Below are 20,503 nucleotides of genomic sequence, written 5' to 3'. Positions count from 1 at the left end.
GCGGATCCAAGCCGGGGGGGCCCGGGGGAGCTTCCGGCCGCCCCCCCCGCACATGGTACGTTCCGCCGCGCCGCGGGCTCAGTAGGGCGCGCGGGAGCGCGGAGAGCGAGGCGGCCGCGTGGCCTAATGGATAAGGCGTCTGACTTCGGATCAGAAGATTGCAGGTTCGAGTCCTGCCGCGGTCGGCGGGAGCGCCCCCGGGCCGGCTCTCCTTTTGCTCCCCGCACCGGCGCCACCGCACGCACGAGTCGCCTTTTGCTCCTGTTGCTAACGGGAGAAGGGGAAAGGCGCGGGGTGGCTCCGTGCGCGGCCGGGCGGCCCCGGGGGGATGCTCCGTATCGCCCCTGTCGTGCGTGGAATCCGTCCACGCCGCCAGCCCCGCGCAACACGGGGTGTCAGGGCCCGCGGCCACCGTCCTGCTGCCCGTCACCGCCCCGCAGCCCCCGCTGTGTTCACGTCAGGGATTTACGGGGCGCCTCGCAGCCCCCCAGCAGAGTTCAACAGCACCCGCCCGCACCCCAAAACCCCACAGGCCTGCAGGGTGGCGCGGGATGAGGGGTGGGGTGCAGGGTCCCCTCGCCCAGCCCGGCCGGAGCGGCTGCTCTGTGCGGCCGGTGAGAGCTGGGGAGGGGGGTGTGCGTGGGGACACCCGCAGCCCTCACTGCCGGGGCGTGTGACACGCGTGGGGACGGGGCGGCGAGTGGGGATGGCTCGAGGGGCGAAAATGACCGCAGGGTGTAGGGTGATGGGCTGTGGGGTGCCGGGAAGGGGGTGTAGGGTGTTGGGAAAGGGCTCTAGGGTGCTGGGAAAGGGGTGTAGGGTCCCGGAAAGGGGCTCTAGGGTCCAGGGAAGGGGGTGTAAGGTGCTGGGAAGGGACTCTAGGGTACTGGGAAGGGGGTGTAGGGTGCTGGGAAGGGGCTCTAGGGTACTGGGAAGGGGGTGTAAGGTGCTGGGAAGGGGATCTAGGGTACTGGGAAGGGGGTGTAAGGTGCTGGGAAGGGACTCTAGGGTACTGGGAAGGGGGTGTAGGGTGCTGGGAAGGGGCTCTAGGGTACTGGGAAGGGGGTGTAAGGTGCTGAGAAGGGGCTGTAGGGTACTGGGAAGGGGGTGTAAGGTGCTGGGAAAGGGCTCTAGGGTCCAGGGAAGGGGGTGTAAGGTGCTGGGAAGGGGCTGTAGGGTACTGGGAAGGGGGTGTAAGGTGCTGGGAAGGGGCTCTACGGTACTGGGAAGGGGGTGTAAGGTGCCGGGAAGGGGGTGTAAGGTGCTGGGAAGGGGCTCTAGGGTGCTGGGAAGGGGGTGTAAGGTGCTGGGAAGGGGCTGTAGGGTACTGGGAAGGGGGTGTAAGGTGCTGGGAAGGGGGTGTAAGGTGCTGGGAAGGGGCTCTAGGGTCCAGGGAAGGGGGTGTAAGGTGCTGGGAAGGGGCTGTAGGGTACTGGGAAGGGGGTGTAAGGTGCTGGGAAGGGGCTCTACGGTACTGGGAAGGGGGTGTAAGGTGCCGGGAAGGGGGTGTAAGGTGCTGGGAAGGGGCTCTAGGGTGCTGGGAAGGGGGTGTAAGGTGCTGGGAAGGGGCTGTAGGGTACTGGGAAGGGGGTGTAAGGTGCTGGGAAGGGGGTGTAAGGTGCTGGGAAGGGGCTCTAGGGTACTGGGAAGGGGGTGTAAGGTGCCGGGAAGGGGGTGTAAGGTGCTGGGAAGGGGGTGTAGGGTGCTCGAAGGAGGTGTAGGGTGCTGGGAAGGGGCTGTAGGGTCCCGGAAAGAGGCTCTAGGGTCCCAGGAAGGGGGTGCAGGGTGCTGGGAAGGGCCTGTAAGGTGCCGGGAAGAGAACCAGGAGGTGCCGTGGTCAGGGCATGTGGGTGCAGTCTCCCTGGTCCCCACAGGAGTTCTTCTGGCCGGGAAGGTGTCTCCTAGCAGAGATCAACTTGACCTTGGCATTGCAGGGGGCCGTACCGAGCCGTGCCGGGCCGTGTCGGGCCGTACCGAGCCGCCAGGTGGAGCTGCGGCCCCGTCGCTGCTGCTCGGCCCGGGCCGGTTCCCACGGGACCGGGACCGTCGGGGCGCGGGTACCGCTCCAGGTCCATCCCACTCCGCGGTCCTGCTGAGGCACCGGGAAGGGGGTACCGGGCACTGTGACCCCCCAACTTCGGTCCTCTCGGACACTGCCGAGCTCCAAACCCGGAGTGCGCACGCCCCCCTTCCTCAATCCTGCACCCCCGAGGGGAGGGAGCTGTGCGGCCGTCCGGCCGCACAGCTCCCTCCCCTCGGGGGTGCAGGATTGAGGGGGGTGCAACTACGCCCCCCCCTCTCTCCGAAAGGTCAAGACCAGCATGGGGAGGTTGAGGAACGCACACACCCCCTGCTGCTGTTTATTGGGGCTTTGAAAGCATTTCACAGCCCCCCAAAACACCTGATGCCCACCCCTCGCCTGGGATTAGATGGGGGGGTGTGTGTGTGCTTGAGACTGGCAGGATCTGACCCCACGGGTGCTCAGCACGCACCCTCACCCCATATCGGGGGGCTTCCACGGGCACGGTGGGGAGTTGGGGGGGTGTGGAGCTGGAGGGGAGGGATGCTCCGGGGTGCGGGTGCACTGGAGGGGAGAAAAGAGCCGTGAGCTGTGCGAAAAGGTTTGGGGTCCCCCAGCTACTGGGTAGCTCTGGGGAAGGACCTGGGTGCGAAGGACTTGTTCTCCCCTCCGATGCCTTACGTTAACGCCGATCTCCTCTTATTTGGGGTGTTTCATCTATTTATTTTTATCGCGGTGGCAAAACAAATAAATTTAAAGAAAGCCATACCCGCCCTACCAAAAAAAAAAATACCCCCATCTCAAGAGGAAAAAAATATTAATTCTCCCCGAAATTATTCTCGTGGCTTTATTTCTGAAACCCTCCCGGGCGGCAGCGTTCAGGGGAGAGTCGATGACAACAAATCCCGCTGCCGTGTCCGCAGACAGGACCGGGCCGCGGCTGCCTGTACCTCACCAGGGTGCGGGCAGGCAGGTTCGTCAAGTCACGGCACCGCTATTAAAAAAAAAATTAAAAAATCACCTCCATTAAAATAAAATAAAATAAAATAAATAACCCCCAAAATCCGCCGTTTCAGCAGGATTGGCTGCAAGGCATAAGTCGGGATGGGATGTGTAGGGTCGTTTTGGTTGTTTTTGGTTGTTTTTTTTTTTCCCCTAGGCTCTTTGTTTGTCTGTCTGTCTGTCGGGGAAGCATCCCCATCCCGGTACGCCCCGTCGGGGTCAGGTACGGGCGGTGAGAGATGAGACTTCCCCCCTCCCTCCCCCGTCTCGGAGACCCCGCTCGCCGCCGGGGGCTCAAAGCTGCCGGTCGGATAATGGGGCGGTGGGACTTTGTTTAACCCCGTTGCCCCCGGGGCCAGGGGTCAAGGGCTTCCTCTTCCCCCGGGGCACAGCGGAGAGGCCGCCGGTCGCACCGGCGTGGGACCCCGTAAACCCTCACCGTCCCCCCGGCATCGAGAGGCTGAGGACGGCTCCGGGTGAGCTTTTTGGGGGAGCAGGGGGCGGCCAAACGTCACCCCGGGGCAGGGCGATGAGGATGCAGAGAAGCGGCCCCTGCCCTCCAGCATCCCCGGGCTCAGCCTTCTCCTCTCGGCTGGAGGAAGCCGGTTTTAACGGGGGGCTGTTTCAACGGGGTTTTAACCCCCCTCCGCAGGCAAAGATATCTGAGACACCCCCCCGCCCCGAGAGCCAAGAAACGGGAGAAACGGGCAATTTTTATAGGTGACGTACGGGCTTACGTGGGAATCCGTGCCCAGCACCGCTCTTTCAAGCTTTTTTTCTCCTGAAATAACCCTTCCCTGAAGCTCATGCCCCCCTTTTCCAGCTCGCACCCCCTTTTCCGTGCTGGGGCGGGGGGAGCCGGGAGGGAGAAAGGCAAAGGGAAAAAAAAAAAAAGCAGCTCCCCGCATCCCGCTTATTTTCCTGCTCGGGAGACGAGCCCCGGAGCTCCCCAAGTGAGCGATGGGGAGGGCGAGGGGAGGCAGGCGGGAGCCGGCTCCGTGGTGGAGGGGTCGGGAGTGGGATGGAAGAGAGGGGGGGAGGACCCTCCTTTTCGGGATTAAGGGAGAACCGGCGAGGGAGGGAGGCTGGCGGCACCGCGGGCATCCGAGGTAAGTCCCCCTCCTGCCCGCAGCCGTGGTGCCGGAGCCCGGGCGCTGCTGGCACGGGCGGTGCCGGCGCTGCCGGTGGCGGGGGGATGCTTTGGAGGTGCAAAGGAGCCCGATCCTGAGGGGTACCCAGGCCCGGGGGCTGCACCATCCCCACCCCCGGGCCGGGCTCCTGCGGGCGCTGCCGGGCCGGGGCTGTGTTGGCGGCTGCGGCTCCTGGGGCGCTCGGTGCCGGTTATCCCGGCCCGCGGGCTGCGGGCAGCCCCTGTCCGCGCCCTGCCCGCTCCCTCGGGGCTGGGCCGGGGTCCCCCCCGGGCCGAGCAGCCCCCGGAGCCCGCTCCCAGCCCCCGGGGCTCCTCCCGTGTGTGTCTCAATTCGCTCAGGCTTGACTTGGCAATAAGCTCTCTCAATAGGGTGACAATAGAGCCCCGGTGGGACCCGAACAAAGAATTTGAAAGTAGTTAAATTGCAGGACACGTCCATCGCCTGGGTGCTTGAATTAAAAAAAAAAAAAAAAAAAAAAAAAAAAAGAAATCGGAGAAAAGAAAAAGGAGAGAGACTTTTCTTTGGGCTGGTGAGAAAACGCTCAGGGTAAAAGTTGGTTTGGCGTCTTCATTTCAGCGACAATGGAGCAGAGCTAATTCAATAGGAAACGCGGGGATTTTTTAATGAAAAGACCGCCAGGGTTACACCGAAGTTAAGCTCTTGTGAATTAATTATTAGGGCAAATAAACTGGGGAGGGGGGGGGGGAGCGCTCGGGAGGGAGTGTTGCAATTTCTTAATATTCTCCTTTTCGTGTTTAACGACAATGCCATTAGGTTTTCGACTCTGGGTGAGCAAAAGGATTTCTTACACTCCCCGGAAAGGGAAGACGCGATTTTTTTTTTTTTTTTTTTCCTAATGGTGTTAATTGCTTTTAAAATAAAATACTACGGAATTTGGCAACGAGCTTCGGTTTCTGCTGGCGGTGGCATTTGGGGTTATATTTCCTTTCGTGGCAACTCGCAGATGCAAAAAGGAAAATAACGGGGAATTTAAAAACAGGAATGTAAAGGCGAGGCGGCGTGTTCGGCTGTTGCAGATCTCTCGGGCTCGATCGGTTTATTTTTTCCTACATAGAAAACCTGTCTGGGGATCCCTGTGTATTCATCGGGGCGGCGAGAGACTCCCCAGAGCCGCTCCGGGGCATCGGTGGAGTGAATCGGAGATAAAAAATAGGAGCCAGGTTACACGCAGGAAGGAAGAGGAGGAGAGGTCGGAAGCGAAGTCAAGGTGTGCCAGGAGGGAGTTGGGGGTGGCGGGGGGGCTGGGGGGGCTTTTTTTGCCTTACTGCAAAGACTGCAGGCGAAGCGATACGTGTGTGATTTTGTAAAGGAGATGAGGAAGGTAGAAGCGGAGGGGGAGCGGGGGAGCGCGGGCGGTACCTGCGTGCCCGCGCCCCGGTTCCAGCTCGCTGCGGCTGTCGGGGCGCAGCGCTCTCGGGGGCTCGGCCTGGCCGTCGGGGCGAGGATGGCCCGGTCCGACACGGCACGGCACGGCTCCAGGAGGGACCCCCCACCTCCAGGGCCCCGGGGGCAGCCGGTGCTCCGGCTCTGCCCGACGGCTGCAGGCGGGCCGGGCCGGGCCGGGCCGTGCCCCGGAGCCGCGGGGCCGCTCAGCATTTGGACAGCGGGTGCGGGGCCGTGCGGGGCCGTGCGGGGCCGGGCCGGGCCGGGGGACCCCGGGGGGGGGCGGCCGGGGGGGCGGCGGGGAGCTGCCCGGCGTGGCGGAGGGCAGGGGGCGGCTGCAGCCCTATCCCTGCTCCCCACGGCTGGGGGGAAAGGGGGGGTGTCCTCTAGGGAAGGGGGACACCGCCGAGGGGGCTGCGGGAGGGGGGGGGGGGGGTCAGGCCCCCGGGTCTCCCCCCGGAGAAGCGCTGCCCGGGGCTGGGGGCAGAGCGCGGTGCCCGCAGGCGAGCAGCGGCGGCGGCCCCGCGGGAGCGGGCGGCTGGAGGTCTCACCGGGGGGGCTGCGGGGAGGGGGGGGGACACACACACACCCCGGCCCCTCTCCCCCGCGCAGCCTCATCCTCGGGGGGTAATTAAGGGGTGAGGCGGAGGGGCTGCGCTTTCTGCTCGGCGGAGCCTGCCAGCCACCAACCCCCGCCGCCACCGCCGCCTTCCTCCCGTCCTCCTCCTCTCCCCCTCCCTCCCCCCGCCTCCTCCCCTCCCCCCCTCCCTCCTCCTCCTCCTCCTCTCCGCCATGGTTGGAGTGAATAGGAGGCTGCCGGGCTGACGTCAGTGCGGGCAGAGCCTGCCGGCGGCGGCAGCTCCCGGCCAGCGACCAGAGCCGGCACCGGCGGCAGCCGGGAAGACGCGAGGAGCCCGGTCAGAGCCGCCCCCGCCGGTCCGCGCCCGGGGCTGGGGGCCGCGGGGGCCGCTCCTCGGCCGGGGACAGCCCTGCCCGCCCCTCTGCCCGCCCGGGGCTGGGGGGGGGGAGCGGCCCCCGCCGCCCGCTTCGCCCGGGGACTCGCCGTCCTGCCCTCGGCGCGGCAGCAAGAGTGAGTGTCGCGGCCGGGCATCGCCGCCTCGGCGGGGCGGCCCCGGGGAGGCGGGAGGGCGCGGGGGGGACTCCCCCCGCGCCGAGCTGGGGCGGGGGGGGGCACACACACACAGCGGCTGCCGGGGGGGAGGAGGGGGGCGGGGGGGAGGGAGGAAAGGGGAGACGGAGCTGGGCCGGTCCCCGCCGGCAAGTTGGGCGCTTCCAGATGCCGGCACCACGCGGGACCGGGGCCCCGCGTCGCACCCCGGCCCCGGAACCCCCCCCCCCCACGTCGCGGGGGACGAGCGGGAGACACGGGGGACCTTTAGCTGCCGGGGACGCGCTTGCACCGGCAGCCTCTCCCCGGCTGCCCGGGACGGTGCAGATCGGCAGCGGGAACCGGGGCGGGCTGAGCCCCGACGGGACGGCGGGGAGCCGGGACCGAGCGCTGCCCCCTAAACGTCCCTGCTCGCCGGCTGGAGAGGCGGCACCGGATAAAACGCCTGGACGAGGCCGAGCCTCCCGGGGCACCCAGGCTTTAGGCCAGGGGAGAAATCCCGGGCTCCCGGGGAAGTTCTTCCTCCCGGTGCAGCGGGGGCTGCTGCGGGGCCTCGTTTCGCGGGGGGGGTTGGGGGGTGGGAAGGGGGGCAGCGGGGCGCCCCGCTCCTCTGCTCGGATTTACCGCCGAGGAGCTGCAGCGAGGCCGCCGCTGCCCCTGCCCCGATCTGCCACCGGCTTCTGGTGCAGGAGGATTTATTTTATTTCTAATTTGCTGTACCTCTTCTCTTTGCTTTTTTTAAAAAAAAAAATATTTTCTTTTATTTCATTATCTTTTTTCTATTTTTCTTTCCTTTTTTTTTTTTTTTTGTTTTCTTTGGATTATTTAAAAATTATTTTTCCCTTTTTTCCTCTCATTCATTCTTCCCTTCTGCTCCCTCCCTTCCCGCGAACGCTTATTTCCTTGGGGTTTGGTGGTGTTTTCTTTTTTTTTCACCCCCGTATCTCCCTGGAAGTGAAACGCATTTTAGGCCTCAGCCTTAAGGAAATTCGAATCATAGGAGTGCAGGTGGCCTGAAAGCCTGCACCTGGCCGGATCCCCTCGACGTGCCTGAACCCCCGGCCGGGCAGCACCTCGCCCCGCCGAGCGAGGAGGGTCTGGGACCGTTTCTGCCTGGGTCCCGGCCCCCGACGGCCTGAGGGAAAAAAGAGCAGCCGGGGGCTGGGACGCCGCTGCTTTGCCTTTTCAGCGTCGGGGCTTGCTCAGGGGCGGCTTTTAATTGCTAAACAAAGCGACGCGTTCGCTTCACGCCCGTCGGAAGCTGCCGCTTCTGTGCGAAGCCGGCGAAGCCCCGATTGTGGGAGAAAAAGAAAAAAACCCAAACAAACAAACAAACAAAAAAGATAAAAAAAAAAATAATTAAGAGAAGGTGCAGCTCGAGGCGGCGAGGCGCGGGGGGTTACTCCAGGTTGGCTAAAAATAACTTCTCCTAATTAAAGAAAAGTGACGTCAGACGTGCAGGACGTAGAAGAGGGGAAGGCAGCGGACTCGTTACAGGGCGATCACGTTAAATAATTCAGGGGCGGCCCGGTGACCGGGCGGGCGCGGGGCAGCGCGGCGCTTCCGAGGTGAGGCCGGCGGGGCCGCCCGCCCCGCCCGGAGCCGGGGTGACCCGTGGAGGGAGGTGGCAGCGGGGACCGTGGTACCCGCGGGTGGGTGCGGAAGGTCCGCGGGCGCAGCGGGGCCGGTGGGCGGTGCAGCACCATGGCCAGAGCCGCGCCGGCACCGCCGCCCCTCCCCGTCCCGTCGGGCCGCCCGCAGCCGCGGGTCGTTTTCTCTCGTGGGTGCGCGCAGAGGAAGGACGGTCCCACAGTCCCCGCGTCCCCCGTGGGCGGCCCAGGTGAGGCAGGATGCGGGCAGCCCCCGCCGATTCCTCTCCGGGCTGCTCGCTGGTGCTTTGCGCTGTGCCAAGGAGCCATTTTGTACGTATCCTGCTAAAATTGCGCCCCCCCCAAAAAATAACCTAGCGCCCCCCCCCCAAAAAAAAAAAAAAACAAACAAAAAAATCCAACGCCTAAACCCCCCCAAAATACCCCAAGCGCAAGGTGTAATTTTCTCCCAGGTGCTGGGGCTCTGCCAGCATGGAGCGGGTCGAGGCGAGGGCTCCGAGCAGAGCAAGGCATTGCCGAAAAGGAACAAGAAAAAAAATAATAGTATTCTATATATTTCTGCCAAGAAAATCGCCTCATTTACCCGGCAGAGAGAGGAAACCCCCGTCCCCAGCCCCGAGCAGCCCGGCGAGGCGCGGTGCTTCACCCGCAGCATCCGAGCGCCGCGGCGGCCCGGGGGCTCGGCTCGGCTCGGCGGGCGGCAGAGCTCGCAGGGCGGCAGCCGGGCAGAGCTGCGGCTCGGCGGGGCTGGCTCTGCCCGCCCGGGCCCCTTCGCCGCTGCCGCAGGGACGGCGTGGCCGGAGCGGGGCCGCATCGCCGCCGGAACGGCCCCGCGGCCGGGGGGAAGCTGCCGGCGGGGCCCCAACGCTGCTTCCCGCCGCCGGGGCCCCGCGGTGAGTAACGGGGCCTCTCCCCGTGGGGGGAAACTGAGGCCAAGCCGTGGGCCAGGCGAGCCCCCGGCCCCGTGTCCCCGTGGCCGCTCCGTGCCGCCGTCCCCGCACCCCCGGGCTGCTCCTCGGAGGCTGCGGGGCGGGCGGGCGCCTTCCCCCCGCCCCGCCGGGGAGCACACCGGCAGCGATCACCCTAACGGCGACAGCGATAAATTAGGAGAAAAGGCCGGAAAATTAAGGAGATCCGATTGGTGGCTTTTTTTTTTTTTTTTTTTTTTTCTCCCTCTCTTCAGGGCAGATTAAAATAAACCCCCGCCAAGCCCCCTCCGGAGCGGCTCCGGGCCGCGGGGAAGGCAGCGAGGGGCTGGGGACGGAGCAAAGATTTCTTCCCACCTTCCCCAGCCCCGTCGGGGAGGCCGGGGCACCCCCGGGCCCGTTTCTCGTTAGGCAGGAGGCGGAAGGGAGCCGGCGGTTACCGGGAGCCGGGCAGGGTGGCCGGGCTCGCCTGGGCGCCGGGAGCAGCGGGGCTGGCAGCGCCGAGCCTTTAGCTTTTACCCTAATTGAGCTCGTCGATTTTATTTATTTCATTTTTAATTTTTTTTATTTTTTTTTTTTTTAAGGGAATGGAGGGGAGGGGGGAGGCGAGGAGAGGAAGAAATAAATAACGCGAGCGGAGCTGGCCGGGAGCCGGGGCCGGCAGGCTGCGCTCAGCCGCGGCTGCTCCCGCCGCGATCGCTTCGTTTCACGGATCCCTCCTTTTGCAGCAGGTCACATTTTAGCCTCGCCTGGATTTAAAAGAAGGCGATATTTAGAAGCGGCGAGGGATTCCAATTTTTATTTTATGTTATTTTATTTTTTAATGCGGAATAGGTCAGATAAGCACCCCAGATAATCATATTTACCTTCTGGCATTTTATCATTATTATTATTATTGTTGTTGTTGTTGTTATTATTTGTACGTGCCGGATTCGCCGCTACACACATATCGCGTTAAGAACCTGTGCGGGAAATAACAGAATCTGGAAGGGAAATAATGAAAATAAGGGGGCAGAGAGGACCGGGATCGCGGGTGCGCCCCCAGCCCCCGGGTGCGCCCTGGGACGGGCTGACCCCGCGTCTGGCTGCGGGCGAAGGGGCCCTTCGGTCTGCCCCCGGGGGCTGAGGTGCAGGAGGAGGAGAAGGTGTGAGAGGGGTGCGCTGGATGGGGAGGGCATGGCGTGGGGGGGGAGCGGGGAAAGGCAGAAGGAAAGGGGTCAGGAAAAGGGAAGGAAAGGGAAAAGAAGGGGGAAAAGGAAAGGCCGGGGAAAGGGAGAAGAGGAAAGGGAAGAGAGGAAAAGGAGAGGGGAAGGGGAGAGAGGGGAGTGCCGAGGATAGGGAGAGGGAAGTTAGTTGCAGGCGGGACCCCCGCGCCGGTCCGGGCAGGGGTGCTGCTCCCCCTCACCCCCCCGCTGCCAGCCCAGCGGAGCTGCCGCGGGGCACGGCGGGGGGGGCGGTTCAGAGCGACCCGCGGCGCAGCCCCTCCAGCACAGGCCGGTAGGCGAGGCGCGGGGGTGGAGGGAGGCCGGTACCGGGGCGCCGCGGGCAGCGGGGGGGGTGTGAGAGGGCCCGGTGCCGCCCGGTGCCGGTCCGGCCCGCCCCGTCCCGTCCCGACCCGCCGCGCTCTGCCGGCCGGGCCGGGGCTGGAAAGCGCGGGAAAGGGGGCGCTGATTTAAATGCGGGGTCGGGGATTGGCTGCGCGCGGCGTGACGTCACTTCCCAAAGGGGGCGATTACCGTGCGAGGGGAGTAGAAGTTGGGCAGCGGGGCGGGAGCGCGAGAGCCGCTCGCCCGGGCCGGTGCGGCGGCGGGCTGGGCACGGCCGGCTCCCGCAGCCCCGCACGGCTCCCGCAGCCCGGCCCGGCTCCCGCAGCCCGGCCCGCCTCGCCTCGGTACGGCTCGGTTCGGCTCTCCGCAGCCCGCCCCGAGCCCCCGCGGCAGCCCCGCAGCCGGCGGTGCCGCCCGCCAGCCGTGCGCCCGTGGCTCAGCCTCGGCTCGCCCTTTCCGTCTCGTATTTATCTTTTTCTCTATTTCTTCTTCTTTTTTTTTTTTTTTTTTTTTTTTTTTTTTTTAATATGTGTGTATGTGGTTCCCGGTGGCAGCTCCCGGCCGCCCTGCCCCGGCCGTGCCCGCACCCTCGAACGGATGGACAGACGGACGGACGGATGGGCAGCATCCCCGACGGAGGGATGTTTCTGTCTTTGGTTATCTAGCTGTATGAGTGTTGTGGAGCCATCATAAAGCTAGATAACCGAAAGTAGAAATGACTTCCAGACCTGCTCGCCCGGGGGAAGCGGCCACAGCAGGACCGGTGGCAACGAGGCGACCCGACCCGCCGCCCTCGGGGCTCCAGGTAAGGGCTGCGGCTCCGCGCCCTCCCCGTCGGGCCGCTCCGGGCAGCGGCAGCTCGGGGCTCGGCGGCAGCGGGCGGGAGGGCCGGGGACAGGGAGGCGAGCCCTGCGCGAATGCTTTCAGTGCCAGAGAAATCCGGGGTTTAACACTCGGTTAAACGCACCTCGAAATCCACTCCTGGGCTGCGAGGTGGCGCGGCTCTGGGAGGATGGAGAGAGCGAGCGCCCTCCCCAAGTAGATCTCCCCCCACGTCCCAGCCTGCGGGTCAGACCTCGAAAAACCCCGGGTTTTGGATGTTTCCCCTTTTCTCCTCTCTCCCTTCCTCTTTCTTATTTTTTTCGGCTTTGGGTTTGATCCTGGCCTCCCTTTGGAAGGTCAAGTTGGTGATAACGTGATCACTTTTCCTGTGCGGTGGCTGTTGCTTTTGTCTGTAGCCAGGGGAGGGGAGGGTCTCTGGGGAGGGGGGGATGCCCAAGGAAGGGGTCCCGCTGCTGGGTGCACCCCTCCGGCGTGCGGCCGCCCGGCCCTGGCGCTTCTTTTGGAGCCGAGCGGTTGGCAAAGCACAAAGCCTCCCTCACCTCCGCTGCGAAGCACGAGAAGTTGAAACATAATATGTATGACAATGTCTGGCAAATAATAAAAAAAAAAAAAAAAAAGAAAAAAGAAAGAAAGAAAGAAAAAAAGCAATTGGCAAATCTGCATTCCGTTCCCATGGCGACACAAAGCACCGCGCTCTCCGCCGAGCCTCCCCGGCACGTTTTCCCAGCTGGCGTGGGGCGAGCGCCCTTGGCCGGGGCCGGGGTCCCCCGGGCCCCCCCGGCACTCTGGGCAGGGCGTGCGGCACCTCCGCCAGCCCCTCGGCCGGCGCTGGCCGTGGGCATCCCGCAGGGCCGATGCCCGCGCTGCCGCCAACCCACGCGGGCCGTGACAGCTCCGGGGAGGCTGCAGAGAAAAATCTTCCCGTGGCCGGGGTTGCGAGTGGGCTGTTTGCCGGCTCTCTGCCCCCCGGGAGATGCTGCGGGAGATGGGGAAGGGGAGGAAAGATGCTGCCGCACTCCCACCGCCTGGAGGGACGGAGCGCGGGCACCTTGCTCCATCCTTTACCCTGCAGCCGGGCATCCCTCGCCGAGGGGAGAGGGTAGCACCGTGGGGCTGAGCCGCCCGCACCCACCGGCGTGCGGGGACGGCGAGAGGCGGGAGCCCCGCGCACCTCGGAGGCAGGTTTCCACCTTCCCTTGCACGGGGTAATGGCGTCAGACGCCACGTAGGCCCGCAAAGCTAAATCTGCCTGTGCACCCTTCCAGGGCCAGCAAAGCACCGCCATAACCACAGTAAGGAAAAAGGATCTCAGCCTGAATTTGGCTATACCGGGAGAAAGAAAAGTTCTGAGGAGCTGTTGTTATTGTATATTCTAATGAGAAGTCATTGGAGAAATTAAAAAGGGCAGAGAAAGACGAAGACGCCAGCACTAATTCCGCAGGAAGCCTCCCAGGGAAAAGGCTGTGTGAGTGTGAACGCTGAAAAGCATGAAGGCCTGGAATTAGACTATCATTTAGAAAGCGTTACTAATCCGAAGTTACAGCAGTAATTCCATGATTTGCTGGGTCCCACACGCAGCGCCAGAATTAAAGATACGGATTTTCTAGAAATGTAACTCAACTGTGGCACCGAGTCTCGGCGAGATCCGAATGAATCATTCATTCCAAAGGCAGCGAAAGACGTGTCATTAAGAACCAACCTCCTTCTCTCCAGCCCATCTGGAATATGTATGCTCGATGCAATCCCAGAAATTGTGGAAGAGATCGGAGGTGGGGAGGAGGGAATGTAGTCCTTTCCCTCCTTTATTATGTTGGTTATTTTTAAGAAATAATTTTCCAATTATTTCCACAATATTGTGAGTGGCACTCAATTCTTCTCCTATTTATTTTTTTTCCCCTTCTGTACGCTAGCATCGAGTCAGGTGCAAATGGTTTCAGTGGAGATGCTTTAAAACTAGACTGAACAAAGCAGGAGGGAACTGAGCAAGGTGGTTGATGAATGCATTTATTCCGTAGTAATGATTTGATGGGGGATGGAGGAAAGAAACATTCAAATTCCTAATGAATATAATTCAGGAGGAATCATTCGACCAGCGTGTTAGAGAAAATCTGTTTGGTGGGAGTGTTTCTGCACTGGCAGAACCCAGGAGGTATTTCTGTCCCTGGCTTTTGTAATTGCAAAAGGTGAAAATATAAAAAGAGGATCTGAGGAAAAAAAAAGATATATATACACACATATAATAAATGTCTTTGTGTGTGTGTATATAAATACATATATATATATAATTTTATGAAATAAAATGGAAGTGTGGAAATCCGTGTCTCCATGTGAACTCTTACAAAGGATCGATGTAAGCTTTTTCACCTTGCTATTCGATCAGCTGGTCAGAAACCACCCTTGACTCCTAAATTTTTTGTCCCCAAAATCGCCTGTTCTGAGCTGATTTTTCAGGTTTTTTTTCAGGCCGTGGGCTTGCTTCACTTATCCTGGAGTGGTTCCTCCCAAAGGGGATTGAGACAGGGTCTGAGCAATTTGGCCTTTGGTTTCCGGGAGAGAGAAACTGCGGTTGAATTTTCACTGGCGCTTAAATTCTTCATTTTTGCCCCTGTTGTTGGTGTGAACCTGAGGGTGTTTGGGGGAGGCGTGGAGGCGGCCCCCCCTCAATCAACGAGGGAGGTGGCAGTGAGTGATGGGCAATGGTGGTACGAGCATCCCCAGCTCATGCGCGTTTGGGTGGGGGGCGAGGAGGTGGATAAAACCCCCCAGTAAATCCCTGCTTGTGAAATACCCCCTGCATTTAGAGAGTCCCTGGCAGCCCACCGCCAGGTCTCTGCTTTCTGTCTTTTTTTTTTTTTATTATTATTTTTTTATTTTTTTTTAAGTGATGTGGTGAAAGGAGGGTCCCCAAGGGTCCGTTTTTGGGCCAGGGGTGGATTTTGGTTACACATGGGTCCCTTTGTAGCTTAGCCCTTTGCCCTGTTTGCATGGCTGTCGGCTTCAGATGAATCTTTTCCCCCATACGGCCCAAACCCAGAAGGAAAGGCGTCTTTTTTGGCTGTGCTGGGAGGAGAACCTAGGTACTGGTATTCCTGACCCTCACCGGTGGCTTTCTCTTCTCGGTGGGACTCTCCTGGAGGAGCGATAGGATGCAGCGTAGGCCAGATGTGGGTGAGGTTTCTGGAGCTGGGCCGTGATGTCTTTGTTCTTCAGGCAGAGCTGGGGATGGGCAGAGGGAGCCAGAAACGGAAGAATCGGCGCGTGCCGTTGGGGGATAAATGGAAAATATCGTTTGTGGGTTTCACCCCAGGGAAATGACGCCCTGGGACATCGTGTGCTCCAGCTCATTATTTCCCATCTTTTCCTAAAACTTGGCCAATGTGCAGCAGGTTTGGCTCGAGGCATGAGGTGTATTTGTACCAGCTACCCAGCAAAGTCAAACCTGCCCAGTCTCGGGTGTAGGTGGAGAAGGGGCTGTTTGGTCCCTGCTGTTTGAAGGAGCTGCCCTAGGAGCCGGGCCGTGTGAGCCCTCCCGCTCGGTTATGGATGAAATCCCATCAATGGGCATTTTTGCGGAATCGCCTGGCAATGGCGGGTTTGACGCTTGAGGCCGAGCTCGGCCATTTCTTTTGTCTCTCTTGGCTCCCACCCCCTCCCTGCACCATCGACGCAGGCGGACGGTGCCTCCCTTTACCTGCTGCTCTCCCTGGCTTTGTCCATGCTGCCGGAGAAGGGGCAGAGCTCAGGGGCTTGGAGAGTCCATCCTGCCTGTGGTTGTGGATGGGTGTTGCTCATGCACTGGGGAGGGGTGCGTGGCTGCGTGCTGGAAACACGCTTTCTCACATCTCGGTGGAGGGAAGGTGCTAATTTGGCATCTGAGCGGGTGATGGGAGTTTCTCCCAGCTGCGAGTGCCGAGGTGCTGGTGCCTGGCACGTGGGGGTCCATACACGCCGTCCGTGGTGTGGGTACCGCGTGTCACCCCTGGCACCGGTGCTGCCGCATCGCGGCCCCTCGGTCACCCTGAGCCCCTGGAAGGCCTCGGGGACCGTGAGCGTAAGATGGCCGCGTGGCCCGCGCTGGCTTCCCCGCCACATGATGCCAGGAGTCACCCTTTCCCAGTTGGGCATTTTGGTGGTTTGTGCCCACGAGCCCAGTCACCTTGGGAAGGCGTTTGCCAAGAGCCCAGCTGGAAAAGTATCATCTCAGGCTGCTTGCCCTCTGTCCGTCCGTCCCTCCGGGTGCACGTGCTCGGGACCAGAGCTTGCGCCCGTACGAGGCTGAGCCATCACGCTGCCCATGACTGGGCTCCTGGCATCCGCAAAGAGTTGGGACGGGGCCCCAGCTTGCACGTTTTCAGGTGCCGTCTAATATTTATTCAGGGGCTCAGGTTTGGATAGGAGCGTTTGCCTCGAAGGCTCAGGAGTGGGGGTACAAAAAAGAAATTGGGGGGGGAGCAAAAGAACACAATCTCCGGCAGTTAGCTGTCTCTTGGAAACTCGGCTTGCTGTTCCTATAGAGGCTTTCTCTTTTCCTTCACCCTGGTCTGGCCTTAAGTACCACTTTAAGTGGGCTTTGCTCATTCACATCCAGGCTCCTTAGAGCAATTGAGCCCGCAGGGGTTTGAAAAGAAGGGACAGTCCTTCAATGGCAGGACCTTGGGCCAGGCTAATTGGTTTTGGTTCAAGGGGATACTGGATTTGTGAAAAGCCCAAAGACATCTTTCCCACGCCAAATCCCGGCTCTTCAGAGGGGGAAGTGAGGGGTGCCGGGTGGGGAAGGGAGCTGAAAGAAAGATGGTTTAGTTGAGGAACCTTCGTAACGACCCGGACGCCCACCAGCCTCGGTGGGGATGGGTGCAGCGGGGGGCTACACCCACAGTGGCATGGCAGCAGGGGGACGGGGACCCTTCTCCTCGGGGCAGGTGGATGGCAGTGGCTGGCTCCCAGTGGCACGCTGGCAGCGGTGGCCTGGTTTCATTAAAACACGGCTTTTTCTGTGCAAACCAGACTCCTGTGGAGATGCCGGGAGCGAAGGAAGGATGGGACTTGGATCCCGAAACCAAATAGCTTCTGTGTGCTTGCATGTGCAGCCGTGGGGGGAATTTGCCGAGGTCTCTTGTATCTCATTTTGATTTAGGAATTTATTTATTTTTAAACATTGACTCTCTCTGGCACTGTTCCAGCAGTCCCACGACCTTTACTCTCCCCAATCCATAAAAATCACTTAATTATTGGGCTGAAAATCAAGGCTTGGAAACAAAGCCAGCTTATGGGACCATCATTTCTTGATATATTTCCTGAGAGGACATATTTCTGGGCACCTTCAGAGGAGAGCAAGCAGCTTGTTGGATATGAGATATCAAGGCATTATTTATTGAGGAAGTCTTCACACTCCCTCATCTGTTATAATTAACTGATGACATTTTTTCGTAGGTTCAAAATATGGTGAAAAAGTATAATTAGCACAAAGCCGAGGCACTGCATTAAAATGTCTCCTATAGTTAATGTAGGATAGTCGTGCTATTTATTATAGGAGGAGCTGGCTCTGACCTCTGTGTTGCCTAACACTTTTTATTGTAAAGATTCTTGAACTTTTTTTCTCTTTTTGAGCACCTCTGACACTCCCATTGTTTGCCGCGGGCCCTTGAAATTCGGCTGGGGGAAGCTCTTTGGCTTGAGAAATGCCTATTCTTTGTCCCTTAAATTCCTTTCAGGTTTAGCTGAATTATAAATTGTTCGGAATCATGATTTCACTTCGGTTGCCTTTTAGTGGGGGAAAAAAAAATAAATTAAAATTTATTGTTTCCCTGGAATAACAATAACAGACCTCAAGCAGAGTGAAACCCTGGACTCCCACCACTGTATTGCAGAGCTCTGGACCAGCCAGGGAAGGTGGGAGGATAGTTACGGCCAACTCCACGACCCCCTTCCACCTCTAGCTCATATTCTTCCAGCATGGCCCCATCTCCTGGGAGAAAACTCCTCTGGGTCCTGGCGCCAGGAGAAAAAAAATGTAGCGGGGTGGGGGCGTGTTGTCCTGGGCACTGCCAGCCCCAGTGGTCCCCCTTCCCCGCCGGCCCCGGGAGAGCAGCCTTCTGCCGCTGCCAGATAACATTAGTCCTGTATTTCATAGTGGCAGAAATCTGTGCCGAGGCTCGGGGCTTGAAATCGCTCTGCCCGCACAGGACGAAGGCAGGGATGGGTGCGGGGTGGAGGGAGGGGAATTTGTTACACTTGCCTACAATTGTTTTTCTTTTTGCTTATATAAACAATCTATTATTTATTAGCTATAAATAATGCATTTTTCTGTATGTTTAGAATGCACGTGATTTCTGTATATTAAAAATGTACATGGTTGAAGGCACCAAAGCAAGCGCTGGCAAGTCGGGGGGTACCTGATTTCGGTTTGACCATGAGACGTTAATTCAGCCTCTCCCCGCCCGTGCCCTTATGAGACTGTAATGACACAGTCACAACCTATTTTTATCTTGCTCCCTCTTTCCCTGGCCAGGGTGGCTGCACGACGAGGTGGAATTAAGCTTGCACAGACAGCCATAAATTGGACGCTTCCTAACTTTGTAGTGCTTGACCACGCAATCTAAACAAGGGCTCTTCAGGGCAGTATTTCTGCATGTGGCATTAACTGCATTGGTCGGGGACAGCAAATACAGGGGTAGAGAAGCCGTAGAGCAGAAAAGACCTATCAGACTGTTGAAAGCACTCGTTTGAATAGATGGGGGAGTCAACAGAGCCTACACTTGATCTGAGCTAAATGGCCAAGAAGATGTCTCCAAGCTGAGAGGGGGAAGCCTTTGTTCCTTCGGCCCCAGCCTTGATGTTTTCTTTGCCTTTGGTTTTGCCTCGTTCACTCCTGGGGAGGTTTGGGCTCCTGCTCTTGAGGAACCTTTCGGCTTGTGTAGTGAATTTGTGTGCTTGTGAAAGCGAGGGTGTCCCTAGGAATGTGCACGCTCCCGTCATTGCACCAGCAGACTTGTGCTACCAGCTCGCAGATACTTGCTGATTGGCGTCCTCGCCTTGCCTTGCCTTGCACACTCCCTCTTTCCAGTGTCGCTAACAGGAGCCATTGCACATGTTGGAGGGAGAGGGGAGGCCTTTGTGTATTACACAGGAGATCTAATCTCTTTTTTTAACTGCTGCAAGAATTACTTTGGAGGTGATTACATGCAATGCAGATTTATCTTTGCTTGAAATGGCTTTTCTTATTTTCTTTTTTTCTTTGTTTACTGGAGGGGTTTCTCCATTCTGGATTTCAAGAAGACATTTGGCTGTCTGTTTTCTAGCAGAGTGGTTGAGCAAATTTGTCTGGGGAAGTAAGCAGTCTTTGGGTTTACTTTCCTGGGTGTAATGCAGTCATGGCCTCTTGCACATACCTTGCGCTCATACCAGAGCATTTTCCCCTGACCAGCAGTGTATTTGCCCTGGGTTATAATTATTTGACCTAGGGGTTTTGCCCTGTGGGCTCCTGGAGCCTGATACCCGCCTGGGGCTGTTCCTGCATTGGCACAGGTATCTAAGTGTCCGACGTTTGGCTTTCCGCTGCGTGGGCATGGGCTTGTGTTTCATGAGCATCTTTTTCATAACTGTCCCCCTCTCTCCTGCATCTCAGTTCAGCAAAGGGCCTGTCTGTCTGGATGCAGGCAATAAACATCTGTTCTCACCCTGACTTCTGTTAATGAGATAGAGACAGGTAAGCATCACACATACCAACTTTCCTGCTCTCAGCAACATCAAGGAAACGGTGACAAGCTATTAATGGAAAGTGATGGTCTGGGTGCTAATTAGTGCTTCCTTTTCAACTTTTACCTACATGCCTGCCGAGATGCCCATCCCAGCCTCTTCTCTCTCTTTGCATCCCTTTGTTTCTAGTGCGTTCCTTGTTCACTGCACACATCCCATATCGAAGAGGCTTCTCTCTTTATTTTTTTCCCTACTAATCGCTTTCTGCATCTCCTCATTGTCTTTTTGTGCCCTTTTCCCCTGGGTAAATGCTACCTGCACCCTCATTCTCCTGTAGTTCTTCCCAGCAAAGAATAAGCACAATATTGTAGCGGGATCTGAAAGCTTGGGGGTGGGGCACGTGAAGTCGGTCAGGAGTTTCTCGTCTTCATCACCGGGTAGCAATATTCGCTTGTGGCACCCATGCACGGGGTCAAATTACCCCGGGGACGTGAGGTCAGAGATCTGTCCCCTCTTCCCGCAGGTAATGCTGTAGGGAGGCTCCCAGCAGCTCACAGGTCTTGGTCATGGAGCAATTAGTATTTAAAGCAGATCCTCTGGTGATGCCCAGAGACCAAGTAGGATGGGCCTCTGTGGCGTGAGCCTGCAGGAGATGACAGGTCCTGCCCCAGAGAGCTTGCGATCTAAACCCTAAATGATTTTGCTGTCCACCAGACCCTGTTAATGGCTGGTTTTTGAGATCCATCCCAATTTATGCTGCTGCAGCAACATGATGCCTGGCCTCAGCTTGGTGCCCGATCTCTCCCATTTCTCTTTCTCCTGGTCCCTGGGCTCTGCCCCTTCCCCAAGGACCCTAATTGTTTCCTCTTCACTTTTTTTGCACGGACTGTGCGTTTCTTGCTGCCAGGCTTGTGTCCCAAGGAGCTGCCTAATCTGCCCCTGTCATTCCCAGTCACAGGCTACGCACACACCGTAGCTTTATGGGGAATGCTTGCAGGGCAGTGGGAAGAGGCAGCCATGGTTTGCACATTAGCTAATTAATTTTCATGACTGAACGATGCTGCCTGGTCTCTTGTTTATACTCCTCGCCGCTCCCCTTCTCCCCCCTCCTCGCTGACACACACACAAGACGACACATCTCGCACGAACGTCAGCATCCTTCCGCAGCCTTGAGAC

General features: G+C 59.2%; 1 long non-coding RNA gene and 1 other non-coding gene across 2 annotated transcripts in view; both read left to right on the top strand.

The window, feature by feature from the left end:
• The first annotated feature begins 112 nt into the window (after positions 1–112).
• TRNAR-UCG (transfer RNA arginine (anticodon UCG)) lies at positions 113–185 on the top strand. The gene has a single exon. It is a non-coding gene; the product is annotated as a tRNA-Arg (tRNA).
• Positions 186–6,456: 6,271 nt separating this feature from the next.
• Positions 6,457–20,503, top strand: part of LOC141965444 (uncharacterized) — a 40,910-nt gene continuing 26,863 nt past the window's right edge. Inside the window, exons 1-2 of the long non-coding RNA XR_012634466.1 lie at positions 6,457–6,667; positions 11,344–11,594. This is a non-coding gene — a long non-coding RNA (uncharacterized LOC141965444). The remainder of the gene's footprint in view (positions 6,668–11,343; positions 11,595–20,503) is intronic.

This window comes from Athene noctua, chromosome 13 (assembly GCF_965140245.1).
Source record: "Athene noctua chromosome 13, bAthNoc1.hap1.1, whole genome shotgun sequence".
In the NCBI taxonomy this organism is placed as follows: domain Eukaryota; kingdom Metazoa; phylum Chordata; class Aves; order Strigiformes; family Strigidae; genus Athene; species Athene noctua.
The sequence above is the reverse complement of the archived record's forward strand: the minus strand, read 5'-3'. Positions and strand labels throughout refer to the sequence as shown.